Source organism: Solanum lycopersicum, chromosome 1 (genome assembly GCF_036512215.1).
Source record: "Solanum lycopersicum chromosome 1, SLM_r2.1".
NCBI lineage: Eukaryota > Viridiplantae > Streptophyta > Magnoliopsida > Solanales > Solanaceae > Solanum > Solanum lycopersicum.
This window is the reverse complement of record NC_090800.1, coordinates 53,294,271-53,312,187: the sequence shown is the minus strand read 5'-3', so window position 1 is coordinate 53,312,187 and position 17,917 is coordinate 53,294,271.

Genomic DNA, 17,917 nt, shown 5'->3' with positions numbered 1-17,917 from the left:
GGGAGTCGTTCTCAGATGTTTCAAACCTAAATATGTCTACTTACAATTTAGGACCTTTAACTATCAATTTAGACCCCAAACAACACATAAAATATGCAAAGGCACACTAGAAGACATTAGTACGTCGAAATTCTAACTTTCTAATGTGCTAGTCTTTCTTAGACGTTTGACGTCGAAACCACTTCAAATAAACTATACAACCTCTAAAACGTCAGTAACATGTTAATAAAAATTTTAGGCACATGTGAGGTTCTATACACCTTAGTTCAATTTAACGATCTTGACATCTATTATAACTAAAATGACCAAGTCTATCTAAGAATCTTATCATACAAAGAGGACATTGCAGGATTAGTACACCCATCCACCACTACAAAAATCACCCAGGGAGGTAGAAACATGTGCGAGCATAGTCAGTGAATTATACTTCAAACCATGACCAAAACGAAGAGAATGGACACATAAGAATATACAAAATCTAGATCGAATTACACAAGATACTCCTTCGATAGTTCCAATATAAATAAATCTTTATTCATCTAACTCCATCTCTCAATTTTTAGACACCCACGATTAACTAGTTTGATCTCAATTACAATATTAAAAATAATCAATCCATTAAACCCCACATACTTCTTACGATGTTCCATTGAAGCTGGCACTCTTAATACTAATAAAAGTCATAACAACACCATCCATGTACATTACTCTCAAATTGTCACTACTATCAAAGACTTCTAAGCAAACACATTGTAGCCTCTTAAAATTCCAAAATATGGCTCACTTTCAACTTAAGCATTACATAACATATATGAGTCACACCTAAGATTTATAACACTAATATCAAATCTAAAAATACTTTCCATCAAGGTAAAAAAATTGAATCTCACCTAATGTCAACTTCACCCGCGAACTTTCACATGCCATATTTCAACTTCCATTCATACCATCATGTACCTTATCTCTACACTCAAACAAATCATTAGCCACTCCAATAATTAAGTATACTTTAATCGCATAACCTCTACTCACCATTAAATGTCTATGTAACACATCATCACAGCCTATATCATCCCATCAATAAAATATTATCAATCTTGCGAAATTCCCATTAATCATGTAGAATTGTGGGTCCACACCGTTTAACAGACATAAGTTACTATCATATTTTGAACAATCTAACTCAAAATAACCACATAGAATCTTCCACTCATCATTGTTTTTCACTCAAATAAAAATTAAATCTTCGTAAAGTTATTGATAAAATCTTAGTATGTTAGTGCTGAACCAATTCACATCTTAAAGTCTTATCTGAATGCAAAGGAAAAAACTCTTTCAACTTTTCACTCCGAACTAAGAATTTATACTAGAGATCTTATTCCTTCACATATCTTAAATTCTTTCCATGATGCAAGAGTTCTCATCATATATTGAGATAAAATTATAAATTAAGGATACTATTTACATTAAAATAAAGGCCTTTATTAATCCAATTCGAGGACTCATCAATCATACCTACCTAGAATATTGTAACAAAATAGCCTACACATTTCTGCCAATTAAGTAACTATGATAGACTACCAAATTTATTTGGTCTCTCATCCAAAGAGATATGCATCCCTTCGTATATCAGGTCAATAGAAGGAGTAACATATTCTCTAAATCTAAATGGGTAAGAATCGATACCACTATAATAGTCTATTATGAAGTTTTTTATATACGCCTAATCTATTAAAGATTCTAACCTTGATTGGTGCAACATCATTTGCTAAGAAACACATACATTTTATGATATATATATATACCAATTTTATTCTCCAAGGTTACACTATTTATTATCTAACCATCCTTTTAATCATTTCACTTTATTGTATATACCACACAAGTATTATTCTTTCTACAAGAGTAACTACCTTGAAGAAGATAACACATTTATAAAGTTCTGTCAAACCATTTAACCTCATAATTCAAATATCTTCAACATGCATCATGGAACCATACACCTTGCTTTACCCCTCATAATCGTTAAACATTCTTAATTTAACCACACATCATTATCACATCCACTTTAGTATTAAGTCTAACATTCAAGTCATGCACGCCACACCAACCCACATGAAAAACTATGAACGAATCATCACTATAAGTAAGAGTAAATGGAGTGAGTGATAAAAATCAAATATGACTAAGGACGCATGATTCAGATTCCAACTGAAGAATTTTCATAAAAGGCACCATAGCCTTTGAATGATAAGTACAAACTCTTGATACCGATCCTTGAGACTCTACTTGGACTCAACTTGTGTACGTGAGTACTATGAACGTGGGGCTCTAATATCATTTTATCAAGACCTAAAAAATGAATGTGATGGCATTCAGATATATTACAAAGATAAGTCAGCCTAAAGCTCAACCATTACAATAAAATGCAAAAATTTCATAATCAAAATTATCAGAGGAATCTTGTTTTCATGTGTACAAGCCTCGAAAGTATTGCAATTGATTCAGAAAAATACAAGTCTCAAATGATATTGTTTCTAGAATAGAACAAAATTTTAAATAGGAGTAAGAAGGTATGCTGAGATGACAAACATCTACCTCACAAATCTCCAAGAAACCTCAAAAAATAAGAGAATGGAAAGTCTCCCAAAAATCCAAGCTCGTAACCTACAAAAAATTGTAGAAGTAAAGGGAGTGTACCAAACCACATGGTACTCAGCAAGTAAACCCCTTAACACAGTCCAAGGAAATAAAATATGGGTACTCCTTACACACCAACCAAACCTCCACAACTACAACCTGCATACAACAAGCCCAACCTAATAGTTCACTATTGACATCGCACCCAGCACAACAACTATGACTTTAACAGATTACAAATCCTTAACCAAAAATTCAATATTGATCAATCAAAACTTCCACAAAAAAAAGCACTCAAAATATTAGAAAAACACAAAAGCAAGTTCATCAATTAGAGGTAATCAAATATTAAGTATTTTCCAATCACCAATAAAACATAAAATCTTCAAGAATGAATGATTTCATGGGATGCAATGCACTATGACATCATGAAATGATATGCCTCAGAATATCAAGTACCCTCTCAATCGTATATATATGATACATCTCAGAAATACATCGAGATTTCATGACCCACAGGGGACTCACTAGGTAAATATATCAACACGAATGATCTCCATATGTCTATGTGGACAATCTCAATGCACTATCCTAAACCAAACAAATTTTGGACATACGATCTCCACGTGCCCAATTATAATCTTAACATCTAGACATCTCCAGGACGAACGATCTCCATGTGCCCAACTTATACTCGATCTCATCTCAATACATGTGCATAATACGATTTCAATAAAAGGGATGATACATCTCAATCAAATATCAATATGATATGCAATCACCTCAGCTATCACAAGTATGTGGGTTCAATAAAGAACACAACCACACATAATAAATTTCTACTAATCACATTGTCTTTTACTACACCTTTTTCATTATTAGAATCAATCAATGTGGACAAGTCAACCCATCACCAAGTCTCATTACCCAAAATATATATAAAAAGAAAATACACCAATTTCATATACTTAACATGGGTTTGGAAATGCACTTGTCTTAATCAATCAAGAGTTCACTCCAAAATTTGAGCCTTTCTTTTTCATTAAAATTCCAACTCCAAGCAATCTATTCAAGTAAATGACCACGATAAAATTTCAAGAATAACAACATCCATATAATTATGTGCTTAGCCGAACAAAAAATTCAACTAAATTTATAATAAATTTTGTAAATCTTGATGTCAATTAACATTTAAATTATCGTATTATCCAAGTTTAATGTCTAGGGTTAAGTCCCAATATTTCCAATATAAAAACTAATAATATTCATATAATACAATACAATAATATTTAATTACCTATCTCAATGTATCAAAAACTAAAATATACAAAATAATTATAATAATAAAATAAAAGAAGATCGAACCCAAGCTATCATTAAGGTACATTCAATAACTTGAATCGAGAAACCAAACAAAAAACAAGTTATACGCAAAAACAACCTGAGCATCTTTCTGAATTTCAGTTTCTCAAATGGAAAAGAAAGTGATCACTAATTAATGAGAAATTTTATATCTTGTCGCCTAAATCAACAAATCATCAACAAAACTAAATAAATTTGTCCACCCTTATCACTCCAAATTCGAAATCCATTAATGCCTATCCTTGATCTATTAGTATTTCCCTATCAATTCCTAATGTTTAATTCTTTATACATGTTATTGGCATTAACAATTGATAAGAAAAAGAATGAAAAGGGTACAAAGAGTTTGTATTTCTCGTGGCTTGTATTCTTCGAATTACGGTCGATGTCTTCTTCTTCTTCTTTTTAAAGTTACAATAAAAAATTTTTTACAACCCACTATCTCTTTAAATATATGGGTCAATGCAGGGTATTAACTTAGTACTTGGACTTGGTTTATTAACCACAAACTAAACATATAAATTCTTTAATCTCATTCTTTTAAATAAGTGTAGTTATAGAATAGTTTAAAATTCTTAAATCAACTTCATCGACCGATTATAAAATTACTCGGGGCAACTATTGATAGGATAAAACTATAACTTTACAGAAAATTTCAAAATTGACCTTACGGGTCGTTAAAACAATCATACAACTTTTCATAAGCTGTAGCATAATTCAATACACTACTAGGTATCCTTTTAATAAGATAAGAAACAACTAGCAGATATTGTCCCAGTATCTCAAAGCAAATGCTTGTGTTTTCTTTCAGCAACAACAAGGGGTATAAGGAAATGATCTCTAATGAAGAATGCCCTTTTCCTTGAACATAGCATCACACACAGAGTTTTACACTCAGTACCATTAAAACATCATAGTACTTTAATTAATCTACCAAACTAAGTTTTAAGAAACAAGAGATATTCATTGAGAGAAACACACACAACAGACTTATGTTTAAGAAATAATAACCAAGTCTCCCTAGAGAAGTCATCAACAATAGTGAGAAAGTACTTGTTAATATCAATTGTAAGTATTATAAGGACCCCAAAGATCCACATGTATCATATCAAAACAAGTTGTAGACTTAAACTACTAACAGGACAAGCTAATCTTGTTTACTTTTCAAGAGGACACACTGAACATTTAGTTATAGTACATACACTTACTTTATTCATAGCAAACATCCTTGCGAGGACTATTCAGGACACCTACCCCAACCTTCTAAGCCACAATTCAATGTTGCATCCTTTGTATTCTTGACAGCAAATCTCCCTTTTACTATGTGCATTCTTATTTGTTAAGTGTTGGATTAGTAGATGCAGGCCTCCTTCTTCCTTACCAACATCCTTTACCTTTCTACTGCAAAGATCTTGGAAAACACAAAAGGTGAGGAAGAAGGTAACTTAGCATCCTAATTGTGATTTGACTGACTGACAACAAATTGTACTTGAATGCAGAATGGTGCAATGCGTTAGTGATCACACTTCTTGCTGATGAATCATAACAACCAACATGTGACACTTGAGTAGTGCTACCATTTGAAAGATATACAGGTTTAGACTTTGTAAGTTATGACATTGACCCTTTAACCATCATATTCAACCTGTAGACCATATGATTAGTTGCACCTGTATGAATACTCTACACATTATTAGATTCAAACACAAAGGAATTTTTACATCTATTAGTAGTACTACACATAGAGTTAGAAGAAACATCTCATATTGATCTTTGGTGAAAATGCCTCCTTGAAGCAGTTGTTGAACATCATTCTCAGCTTGACTAACGTTAGGATTAGCACTAGGAGTAGTAGTTGTATCTTCGATAGTACTATTGTTGTGATCCTAACAATGTATGATTCCCCAGCGGAGGAATGTTGGTGTTAAGACCATAGTTAAAATTAGCCTGAGAAGTTATTGCATACAGTGTGGAGTAATTGTTGGCATGCGTAGAGTAATTGTTGGCATGTGTAGTATAATATCCCTGACCTTCCTTTTTTCATTTGAAATCAAGAGGATAACTAACTATTTAGTAATAAAACTCTTTTTTGTTTCTTTTGAACTTACAAAACTCACACAATCTCTAACCCACACTTGAACTTATACCACCAGAACTACTACCAGCCATATAGTACATAGCAACAGAAGAGTCCAATCCAACAATACTCATGCTAATGTTAGTGGTACAAGAAACAACAACCTTTGCCTTTCATCCCCTACTACCATCGAATAGACATCGTTAATTGAGGGTATGGATCCATCATAAAATTTGAACCCTAGCCTGTTGATAGGAGTCCTTCAATCTCATTAAAAGCTGGTATACCTTTTATTTGTTCATGTGAGCTATAAACCCCTTGGAAATCTCACAATTAAATCAAGGATCAGGTACCAATACCTCAAACTCATCCCATAAACATTTGAGGCTGGTATAATACTGAGAAATAGAAGGAGTTCCCTATCACAGAGAAGCAATGTCTTTGTGTAGACTATACGTCCTAGATCCATCTAATCTATCAAACCTTTCTTTTAGATCAGTCCAAACACTTAGGGCAGTAGACGCAAAGGCAATTCCTTTAAGTAAGATCTTAGACACAAAATTCATTAATCAATACAAAACAATGCATTAAATATTTCTCAATGTCCCTAAAATTCAACACTATACATCTCTTTTTAACGGTGCAATCAACTAGACCAATGTTATTCGTCCATAATAAGTCTAGCCTTATAGATCTACTCCATAACATGTAGTTTTCAGTATCGGTTAATTCAAAGGATATTAGACTCCAGCCACTGACATCAATAGGACTACGAAACAGAGGATGATTATAGTCAACACATTGCCCTTGTAAAGAATTGTTATTTTGAGGAACAACTGGTGTAGATCCATTTTGAGTTGATCTGCATGTAATCCTTCATGCTTTATTAAATATATGACCAAATTGAGCTTCTAATAGCGGGAGCAAATAAACAAAAAATTGAAGAATACAAATTTCAACTTTCTCCAAGCTACGATCGGCAACACTTTTAACAAGAATGAATAGGTGGAGAAAAGGATTGATTCTTTGTCTTTATCCAAATCCAGTTTCAACAAGTGATGAAGCTTATGGCTTTGATACCATGAATATAAAATGTAGAAACTAAATAGAAGAGAAGTAGAGAATGAACAACTGTAAAATTGTATATTGATTCATAGATATAGTTACAAGATAAGGAGATATATATAATAATACTTCTTCAAATCATTTAACTAACTGCTAACTTATCTTCTTAACGAACAAACTAACACAGTTAGTTACAACTAATTTTTCCTTTATATCAGCAACCTAAGAATGAATTACATTAAACTAGAGACTATCATGTGTTTTATGAGTTAATAAGGTCTTAAAATGATTAATATTAGCATTAAAAGTCAGTTTTAAAAGTTTGGAAATCAAACGTCAAAGAATGATCAAGACGCTTGGAAACTAGTGAGTGTCTTTGCATATTTTACGTGTTATTTGGTGTCTAAAATGATATAATGGGGCACTAACTCCCAGATGAACATGTTGAGGGTCAAAACATCCGGGTACGACTCCCCAATGACCACCCTAAGAGTACTTGAAGAGGACCCAAACCATTGCAAGAAACTACCAAAAAATAGTCCAACCAACGACCATCAAACCACGTCCAGTGCTTCAATAGACGCCCCATCGATTTGGGGAGTGGCTCCACACTTGATTGTGGGAGAGTAGCAACAAAATTTTGAGTCTCTGACAAAAATGACACCCCACAAAGATGCTTCACCGATCAAACGATGGCCAGTAGTTGCAACCATCATTTAGGCCGGCAATTTTTCTGCATGTCTCGGCCAAGGTGAGGGTGAATTGCGAAATTCACCCAATATTCTAATTAAGTACTAGATGGTTATTTCAGGTGTTTTCAGTTATTTTAAGTTAGTTAAGACTCTAAAACCTTGACTTAGACCTCATTATTCAAAATCAAAACCCAAGATCAAAGAAGTTCTCTGTAGACTCCTTTGAAGAAAGGAGCCAAGTTGAAGCTATGATAGGAGTTCTTCACTATTTATCCATAAATTTCATTGGATTTATTCAGTTAAGTTATTTTTATTCCATCCTTGATTCCTGTTTCATTTAAGGAAACAATTCCAAAGACTTTTCAAAGATCTTCAAAAATATGGATATCTTATTTAAATTAATGTTTTATGAATTAATTAATGTTAATTGTTGCTTTAAGATCAAAACTTCCATGAACCCATGTATTCCTTGAATTCCTAATTTTGGTTGTAAAGTGGGTGAATTGATCATAGCTTAATTATATTAAATTCATGTGTAGATTGTATTGGGCTATTGAATTATGTATTGATCCATGTTGGAATTGTTGATATATTACCTTATAATGTTGATATTTTAATATTGAGTATTGATGGTTCATTTATATAGATGAATTGTTGGCCTAGTTTTTTATATATTGTTATTGTAATGATCTCTTGTTTTGTGAATTTGTTAGAAAGGCTAAGAAATGGTGATTATGGCTATTGGAAGGTGGTGAATTGAACTAATTTCTTTGTATACTATAGAATTGATATTGAATTTTTATTTATTGGTATGGGATACTTATGGTGGTGGTGTTTAATATTTATATTCGTTATGAACATCGACTTGTCGGCATTATTATGTGAATTATGGTATGATCATGATATGGTATATGTAAAGGTGTAAAGTGAAGTGCTCATATGATGTCTATATGACCTTGTATTGGTGAGATAAGATATGATTAAATATGCTTCTTCTTTAATTGTTAATATATGATAATGAAGGACTAGGGAGAGACTTTATTGAATGTTGTAGATTGTATTGGTAGACTAGTTTTCCCTACTTGGTACTTGTATTGTATTGAATGAGTTTATGAATAAAAGTCTAGGATAGGTAAACCTAGAGTAGGTGCACTTCCTTGAATGACTAAATGAGGTATTATAGAGTATATTTTGAACCGGTAGACCTAAGCATGGTGCCCCTTCTTCATGAGTCTAGAACCATAAGTGAATGTAAAACCTTGAATAAGAAAAAAAGGTTAAGCATGTAAAACCTTGAATAAGAAAAGAAGGTTAATAAGAAGCCTTGAAGTGAAAGATCATAACCCTGTCCTTCTTGAGTGAAATGATGCACATAGGGGTACGTTGGCTGGAATGGCATGAAACCATCTCTAAGGAATACATAAGAGCTATATTAATAGTTATTGGTTGAAATCCCTAGTGGACCCATCCTTGGAAGAAAAAGTATTATGAGTTTGTAAGGCATACTGATGGTACCTTCTCTAATAGACCTAGGGAATGATTTACTCTATGAGAACAAAGAAAAATCACCGAGTGAATATGTTTGTGGTAGTATCTCTACTTTAGATGAGACTAAAGTACAAATAAGCACTTGATATTCCTTAACCATGTGTCAACATGGGATGATTACTAGTTCAACCTTTGCCAAGTAGAACATTTTCCATGGTGTGGAGTCTTATGACACCGAATTGCATACCTAGGTAGTAGGGTATATGTCGCTTATTGTCTATTCTAATCATATGGGATGTACACTCTAATTATTGGATAATTTATACTAGGTGTAGTATTGGAATGGGATGCTATGTACACATTGCATGAGTAGGCTTTGAAGGTACTAGGTAAGTTCCCTATGTCCTCTAAGACCATTATGTGAAGTCCTCTAATTTATTACTTGTTATTAAATGACTCTAATGAATAATAAATATTAGTAAATAATGTTAATTGAAAGGTTCTTATCTATGGTAGCTTTGAAAATCACTTACGTGTGTTTGAAGAGGGTTTACGAGCGGTCTCTTCATGTCTTACTCAAGTGAGTCTTAAAGTAACTTTAGGTAGAGGGTTTAAAGTGATGAAAAGTTTACTCGTACAATATGTATTGTATGTGACTGTTGACTTGTACTATGTCTTTTGAACTCTTATGATGAAGGTTTCTATCAAAATGGCATGAAAAGTATGTTTTGAAGTAAATGTCCGTTTTTACATGGTTTTGTTGCATGTTCGTCATACGTAGTGCATTCAATGTTCTAATTCCATATGTTTTCTCTATTTCTACAATTGTAGGTGGCAAGTGAGGATTCTCTTAGAAGTTGAAGCTTGGGAAATAGCATTCTCTCAAGAAGCTTAGTATGTCCTCATATGTTTGAGGACAAGCTTATATTTAGTTCCTTTTCTAAAAGACTTCGTAATAGACTATATTTTATTTTCAAATTGATGTGAGGGTTGTGAACCTATTATATTATATGTGTCTAAGATGTCTATGAAGATATTTAGTTCTTTCTTATAATTCTATAAAAGAGTTTCACTATTGTGATTAAAAGTTTTAATTTTGCATATGCGATGAATGATGTCTAAGGTCTTGTATAAGACATCCAAGATGTCGAATACGCCATGTAACTTCTAGGGTATACCCTTGTGTCATTAAACTTTAAATGACTAGTATGCCTTTACTTTGTTTAACTAATATCAACATACATTCTCACCTACTTTATATCACAACACCTAAAAATACCCCTTCTTCTTATTTGTTCGTGGTGGGGGAAAAAGTTGGGAAAAATATTGGATGGGAGAGAAATATAGAAACATATATCGATAAAAAAATTAATAAATATAGTCAATGTTTCGAGTCTCGAATTCAGAGTTTTCCTTTGACGCTTTCACCGGAGCTTTCCGTCGCAGTTCTGTAATGGGAATCAAAAGTTATCACCTTCTCGTTTGTCTCCATTTTTATACACAGAAAGAGGTGAGAATCTCGCCTTTGCATTGTTTATAACTCTCTCTCTTCTCGGACTTTGTATGTCTATTATGGTCTCGCACAAGTAGCTTTTTTCATTATGATCTCATTCTCTATTAGATAATGTTCATGTCTCTTGGAATATGCCTAAATTTGAGTTGAATGTCAATATTACTCCCTTCAAATGTTGACTCATATTAGCTCTATGATGTTCCGGAATCGGTTTGATGACTTTCTTTTCGTGGTCAATGCTTTGATTGCTCCTCATACTCATAGTATTTTGTCTTCCTTGTGAATGTAATTTATTCTTTAGTTTTCTTTGTGGTGACATTCTTCCTTCTGTGTAAATATGACTAGTTCTGTTGTTTCCTTAGCGCTTAGAGGTCAGATTATAGGTCGTATGCATGATATTTTATGTAAAGAGTAAATGGCTATTGTCTTACGATATGTTCATAGAAGGGGAAGTGTGATGGAACAATTTCTTGGTATTGTTCATGCTCGTGATACTACTACTTTGCATTTAAAGAATAGAATTATTGATTTACTTACTTGACATTCTTTCAGTTAATATTATATACGTGAAAAATGTTATGATGGACCAAGTAATATGCAAGATGATATAAATGGGCTAAAAATTGATACAATAAGAAAGTAAAGGTTCTCATTATATTCATTGTTTTGCTTATCAACTTCAATTAACTCTTGTTGCGGTTGCTAAAAGATGTGAAGAATGCAAGAACTTTTGTATTGGTTTCTTATATATTAAATATGGTGAGAGCTTCTTTCAAGCATAGATATGAACGTCGCGAAGCTCAAGAAAAATAAATTAAAAAGGCAATACGTAAAGGTGAACTTGAAACTGGTAAGGTCTTGTATCAAGAATTAGGTCTTGCTAGAGCAGGTGATACCAGATCGGGATCTCATTACAAGTATTTTAACAATTATATCCTCATGTTTGGTCTTATAATTGGTGTACTTGTTTCTATTGTTGTGATTGCTCGTTTTGAAGAGACATGTAGGGAAAAATATATCTTATAGCATGTTTAACATTTAATGTTGTCTTCATAATGCATTTCATTCGCATTGTTTTAGAAATTACAAATTATCTAAATGATGTTTTTCAAAATAAAGAGAAAGACATTGCAAATGTCATGTCACTTGTTGTGGCAAAAAATCGATTAAAAAATACGTGATGATGGTTGGGATTTACTTATGAATGAGATATTTAAGTTTTGTATCAAATATGATATTTTGATACGTAAATTTTATGAGTTTTATGTTATCTGTGTGGAATATCACATAGTAGAATTACTATGTCTACTATTTTACATCACTATTGAATTGAAGTATATTATAAGATTATTGATTGACAACGTCAATAACTCAATAATCGCTTTAATGAGGTGACAATTGATTTGCTTCTGGGAATTGCTTGCATGAACCAGTTGATCTTTTTTCTAACTTTGATATGAAAAAGATATTAAGACTGGCTCAGTTATACCCTGATAATTTTTTATAAATACTCTATAGTTGACCTTCGCTTTGAGCTTGAAAATTACATTGTCGATGTTAAAGATCATGATAAAAGGTTATTCCTTCTTTATGGACATTCTAATCTTTCCAATATACTCATAGAGAGGAAGAAGCACATAACTTATCCTCTTGTGTTTTGACTTGTTAATTTGCTTTACTTTTGTCGGTAGCTACTGCTACAGTTGAAAGAGCTGTATCAGCGATGAAGTTTATTAAGTCTGATTTACGAAATTGAATGGATGATGAGCTTTTAAGTGGTTGGTTGGTGCCTTATATAGAGAAAGAATATTTAATACTATCCTAATGAGGCTATTATGAATACATTTCCAAATATGAAAACTCGTCGAGTGTAGTAGTTTACATGATTTATGTTTTATTAGTACATTTTAAATATTATTTTATTATTTAATATTTTTACATCAATTATTTATTACTTATTTATTTTTAAATATTAACAACACTTACAAAAATTCCAGTGTACGCCACTGCTCCTAGTCTATTTGGAAGAAAAGTCAAACAAATTTATTTAATTATGTTCTAATTTACTTAAAATATCCCCTCAATGTTGTTTGAATTTCAATAGGATTTATGAATTAGATGTTTATTGTTTAATTTTTTTTTGAAAAAGGCTCAAATAGTATATGCCATGAGATAGTTGTTGAATGTTCGTATTAGTAGATAGTTTAATTGTTCACCATCCTTTTTAGTTTCACCTTGGAAACTGTTTTATTTTTCGTAGCTATCCCTGGGGTATTGATTATCTTATTTTCATTATCAGAATATTGGATAAAGTTATTTCAGTATTAGTTATTTGTTCAATGTTATTTGCCTTTGACTGATTCTTATCTTTGTTTTTGTTGCAAGTGAAATAATTCTATCACATCCGGGAACACCATCTACACGTAACCGACGTCGTCGTCCTCTTTGAGGAGTAAGACTAGTCTCTTAGATTAAATCATTACATTCATTGGTCAAAATTAGTGAAAATTGTAAACTTTTTACTACTTCTACATTGAGGTTTACATAGACCTCTACATACACATAGTATATATATCGACTATCCATAGACCCTTCTTATATGAAGATTACATAGTCTTCTACTTTTATTGCATATAGGTATATATAGGATATAACATAGACTCAAACAGTTGTCTCACATCATAGCCATCTAATAATAGTATAATAATTTGGGCCTAGTCCATACATCAATAAAATAAGACCACATACAGATCATACAATGTTTAGTTTCCAAATGAAAACGAAAGAACATAAAAGTCTTGAAAACTAAAGAAACATCATGAGTTTGATAGTGGCATTGCCAAGGAATGTGAGGACCTACCCAACTTGGATGATTAAAAATTCAAAGCTTCTTCAAAGTCGTTTCCAAAAGCGGTTCAATGATCGGAACCTAAAATATTTGGGAAAAAGAAGAAATGGCGTTAGTACACCACTTGTACTAAGTATGAGACCATATGCACATATAATATCAAATCATGCTAAAAAGGGACATTTCATTAAGTATGTAATTTAATTTGAAAACTTTTATGCACATTCAACAAGACCATACCAATCAATGAGACATATTCCTAGGCATGTACATCATAAGCCCAACAATACGAGGCATATTCAAATCAACATACATATCATATAATTGAACACATATTGAAAGTAACTCTATCATCAAGTTATAATAGTAACAAGAATGAATAAGAGCACATTTCATCATAGGCAAAGCAAGACCATTACTCATAACCCTGTTTAAGTCCACTTATGCAATGACTAAGAAAATCCCCATAACTTTACTTATTCAAGTAAACCGATCATGAATCATAACCAATGTCCAACTTCACATAACATAGCATTAAGAGTAAATAATATCATACTTTAGAAATATAGACCAAATACATTTTCATAAAAGTAATCAACATCAAATAGTGTCATTAACATGTAGAATCCTATACACATATCGTTTACATTCATAAGCGTATACATACGTAAGAACATCCTCCTAAGATTTTCCTTAAGGCTAACTAGTGCAATGTATAGGTAGTCTCATACCCCACCCCCCTTAGATCAACTTAGTTAGAGTTCAATCCTTTAGTTCATTTTACCTTTTTGAAAACATCTTGCCTTAACCGACATAGAACACATGAGCTAATGTAGAATTTGGTGTCATGGAACCCTACCCTGAAAGAAGGCGGACTACTTGTCAAGGTAGTACCAAAACATGAACATAAAAACTACGTGGATCCACTAACTAGTATTTATATGGGGTCAACAAAGTTCAAAAACTAGGAGATATAATTGGGATCCTCTTTATGCTACATGCATTATGATGTCCAATCTCAAGAGTACAATAGTGATCCTACCTTCTCTGTGTGGGAAGGTACAATCCTGACTCTAGTTCACTAGGTGCTAAGCTAGAGTCCCTTTTGAAATGTCTTTAATACCTTTATTAAATATCATAGCTTAATGTATGTCATAGGATATAACCCTTGTATAAAAATCATCATCATAGCTCAATAATAATTGCATGAGTATTGTCCTTTAATTACAATTCATATTGCAACAACCCGAAAATGACTATGCTAAGTAATGCCTAAACGTACCTAGAATGCCTAGATTAGACCGGGTCCACACGGCTTGATACGCGTGGAACCAGACCTCAGAACCTAACCACCAGCCAACACAACTAACTTCCTGACTTAGTTGAGCTAGTCAAGGTTGGGTCCAGTCATGTGGGGCACCCTTATTTTAAGATTTACCTGGATGAGTCTTAACCGTACTTGAAAGGGGTAATCCTCAATTTGGAGGGTCTAGGGGTAAAATGGTCATTTCCAAGCTAGGAGTAGTACTGTAATTACCCTAAGTATCTAATAATTAACTTAGTAATATAAAAAGGTGGACAATTCGTGTAAGGTTTGCCGAATTTGACCCTTTTAGCAAGTTAAGCTTCACCCGGGTTCGATCCTTGGTGGAAGCAATTTTAAATCTACTTAATTTATAATTATCTGATTTAAGTAAGGGTATGATTAGTCATTTCACCTAAGACTTTAAAAAATCAGATTTTTAATAGTAAATGGCAAGGAGTCCTAGTTTGACCAAGTCTTCAACTAAAACTCCTACTCCTACACTTACTCCCATCTATCTCCATTCTCTTTCTCACTCTTGTTTACTTTCATTCTCACGTTCATTATCAGTGAAAATAAAAAAAATCAAAATTTCATCACTCTTAAAGAACTTGAACGCTAAAACTCAAAAGAAAAAACTAAACTAAAAACGAAAAGCAAGTGAATGTAAGATGCATATAATGAATTGATGTGACCCCAAGAGGTTTAAGTAAAGGTGTGAAACACACTAAAAGTCCAAGTGCATTGGCATATAATGAAATGAACATTCATGTAAAAGGGGTGAGTAATTATGATGAGCTAATACGCTAAAGTTGATGAATGTGGTGACAACATGATAAGAGGCTACTATGAAAGATGATATCAATCTCAAATGAGCCCAAGTGTTCAAATAACATACTCACCTATGAGAGTGTAATGTTAATGAGGAGTCCAGTCTCTAAGAAACACTCTAGTGAAAGTATTGAGATTAATACACACTTAATACTAATGATGAGATAAGAAATAATCTAATGAGCAATGATGCCCTCATCATAGAAGCCAACTTGTATGATGTGTGAGATGAATGTAATGGAACTTTATACGGAGCACCAATAGGCTAGCTATGAGTCGCGATTCCTTCTTTCGGAAAGGTAAAGGTTCGTGTAAATCTCCTGTGATGAGACTGTCCATTTAGGCAGATATTGGTCTCCTTATATCTCCTAGTCTTTAAACCTATGCAACCAACATAGGGATCTAGAAGGGTTCAATCCCCTATATACGCTAGAATGTCTTAGTTTCATCTTGGTTGGTGATTCCACCTCTTTTCTATGTGTGGTAGACATTGGATTTCATGGAGCTAACATGGTCTATGTCGGTTAAAGTTAAAGTTCCCACAGAAAGAATAAGTCCAGCCTCAGTAATGCACAAAATGAAATGAATGATACCAAAGGTGTTTGGTTAGGATAATCAAGAGGTGAACTAGACTCAAGTAATGACACTAGGTTGTTCTTGGTCATTGCATAGTGAACCCGATGAGAGTCTTAAACAACATCCTAGGTATAGCTAGTGCTTACACCAGCCTATGAATAAATGAAATGAATGAAAATGAAGTCTGCATAAATGAATGAAGTAGACTCTGTTTTTGCTAAAGAAGGATCCCTAGTTGAGGTCCCATATGTTGAGCCCTCATTTTCGGAAGTCCTAATGTTAAGTTCATGATTCCAAGGTCTCATGGCATATGAACGAATGATATGTGATATATGTATGTGCTATATGAAATATTTTATGTGATGTGTGTGATATGAAAAGAATGATGATGCGTGTTACTCTCATAGCATGACTTTCCTAAACCGATTTGGCAAGTTCAACTGACATGTCTTTCCATAACTCATATCATTAGGAGAGAGCTTTCCTTAATCATGCATGTCCTTGGTGTGTACTTGCATACACACATACTTAGTACAACTGTGTACTAAATCCATACAATATTTTGCTTTTAGGTTCAGGTGTAGGTGGACGCTAGAGCTTACGAGACTATGTTGAAGCTATCCGGAAGTGGAGCATTCATCCAGAATTTGTAGGCCCTCATGTTTTCGAGGATTCTTATCTTTTATATTCTAGCTTAGACGTGGGCATGAGCTAGTGGAGAGTGTTCCACTAGCGTTTATTTCTTACATATTTCAGATGTTGTATTGGTGCCATTTTGGCAACTTTATATTTATGTAGTTATGAACTATTTCCTTTATTTGAATATCTCATTATTATATGGTTGTGGTGAACTGATGTGATATATTTCAATTCTTACTATGATGTCTATGTATACTTCAAACCAAAAAAAAGTTTTAAATTTTCCACTAAAATTAACCTATATGATGTAATGATGACGTATGTAGGCATGTGTGCGACCTCTGAGAGGTCAACGACGTCGGTTTTTATTAGGGTCTAGACCTCGGTCGTGATAAATATTGTATCAAAGCTTTAGGTTAAGTTCCAAGGATAATAAGTTCACATCAACCACATCGAGTAGTTTTTAACTTATTGTAGTGAAGTGCACCACTATCATGGATTAGAGACTGCATGATACGTAGAAAAATTTACCTTCTTAAGATCTTATTGTGCTTCCCTTAATGTATGATTTCTTGGTTATATAAGCATATCTAACATCAATTCTTATGTTTTCAGAAAATGAACACAAGGAGAAACGTTGGCCCGGGAAGATTAGGAGCAGCTGCTCGGGACAACCAAGTTTCACCCAGGCTCCAGCTGCAGGAGTGGTCATGCTAGTTAACCCAGCTGGGTTGACTGATGCTGAGGTGCGGACAACTTTTGCACAGATGGCTCAAGCCATAACTGTGTCGGATAAGGCTATGACGGCCCAGGCAAACAGACATGACACCCAGCTGGAGAACCCACCAGCCCACACCATGGTGAACAAGTTGCAAGACTTTAT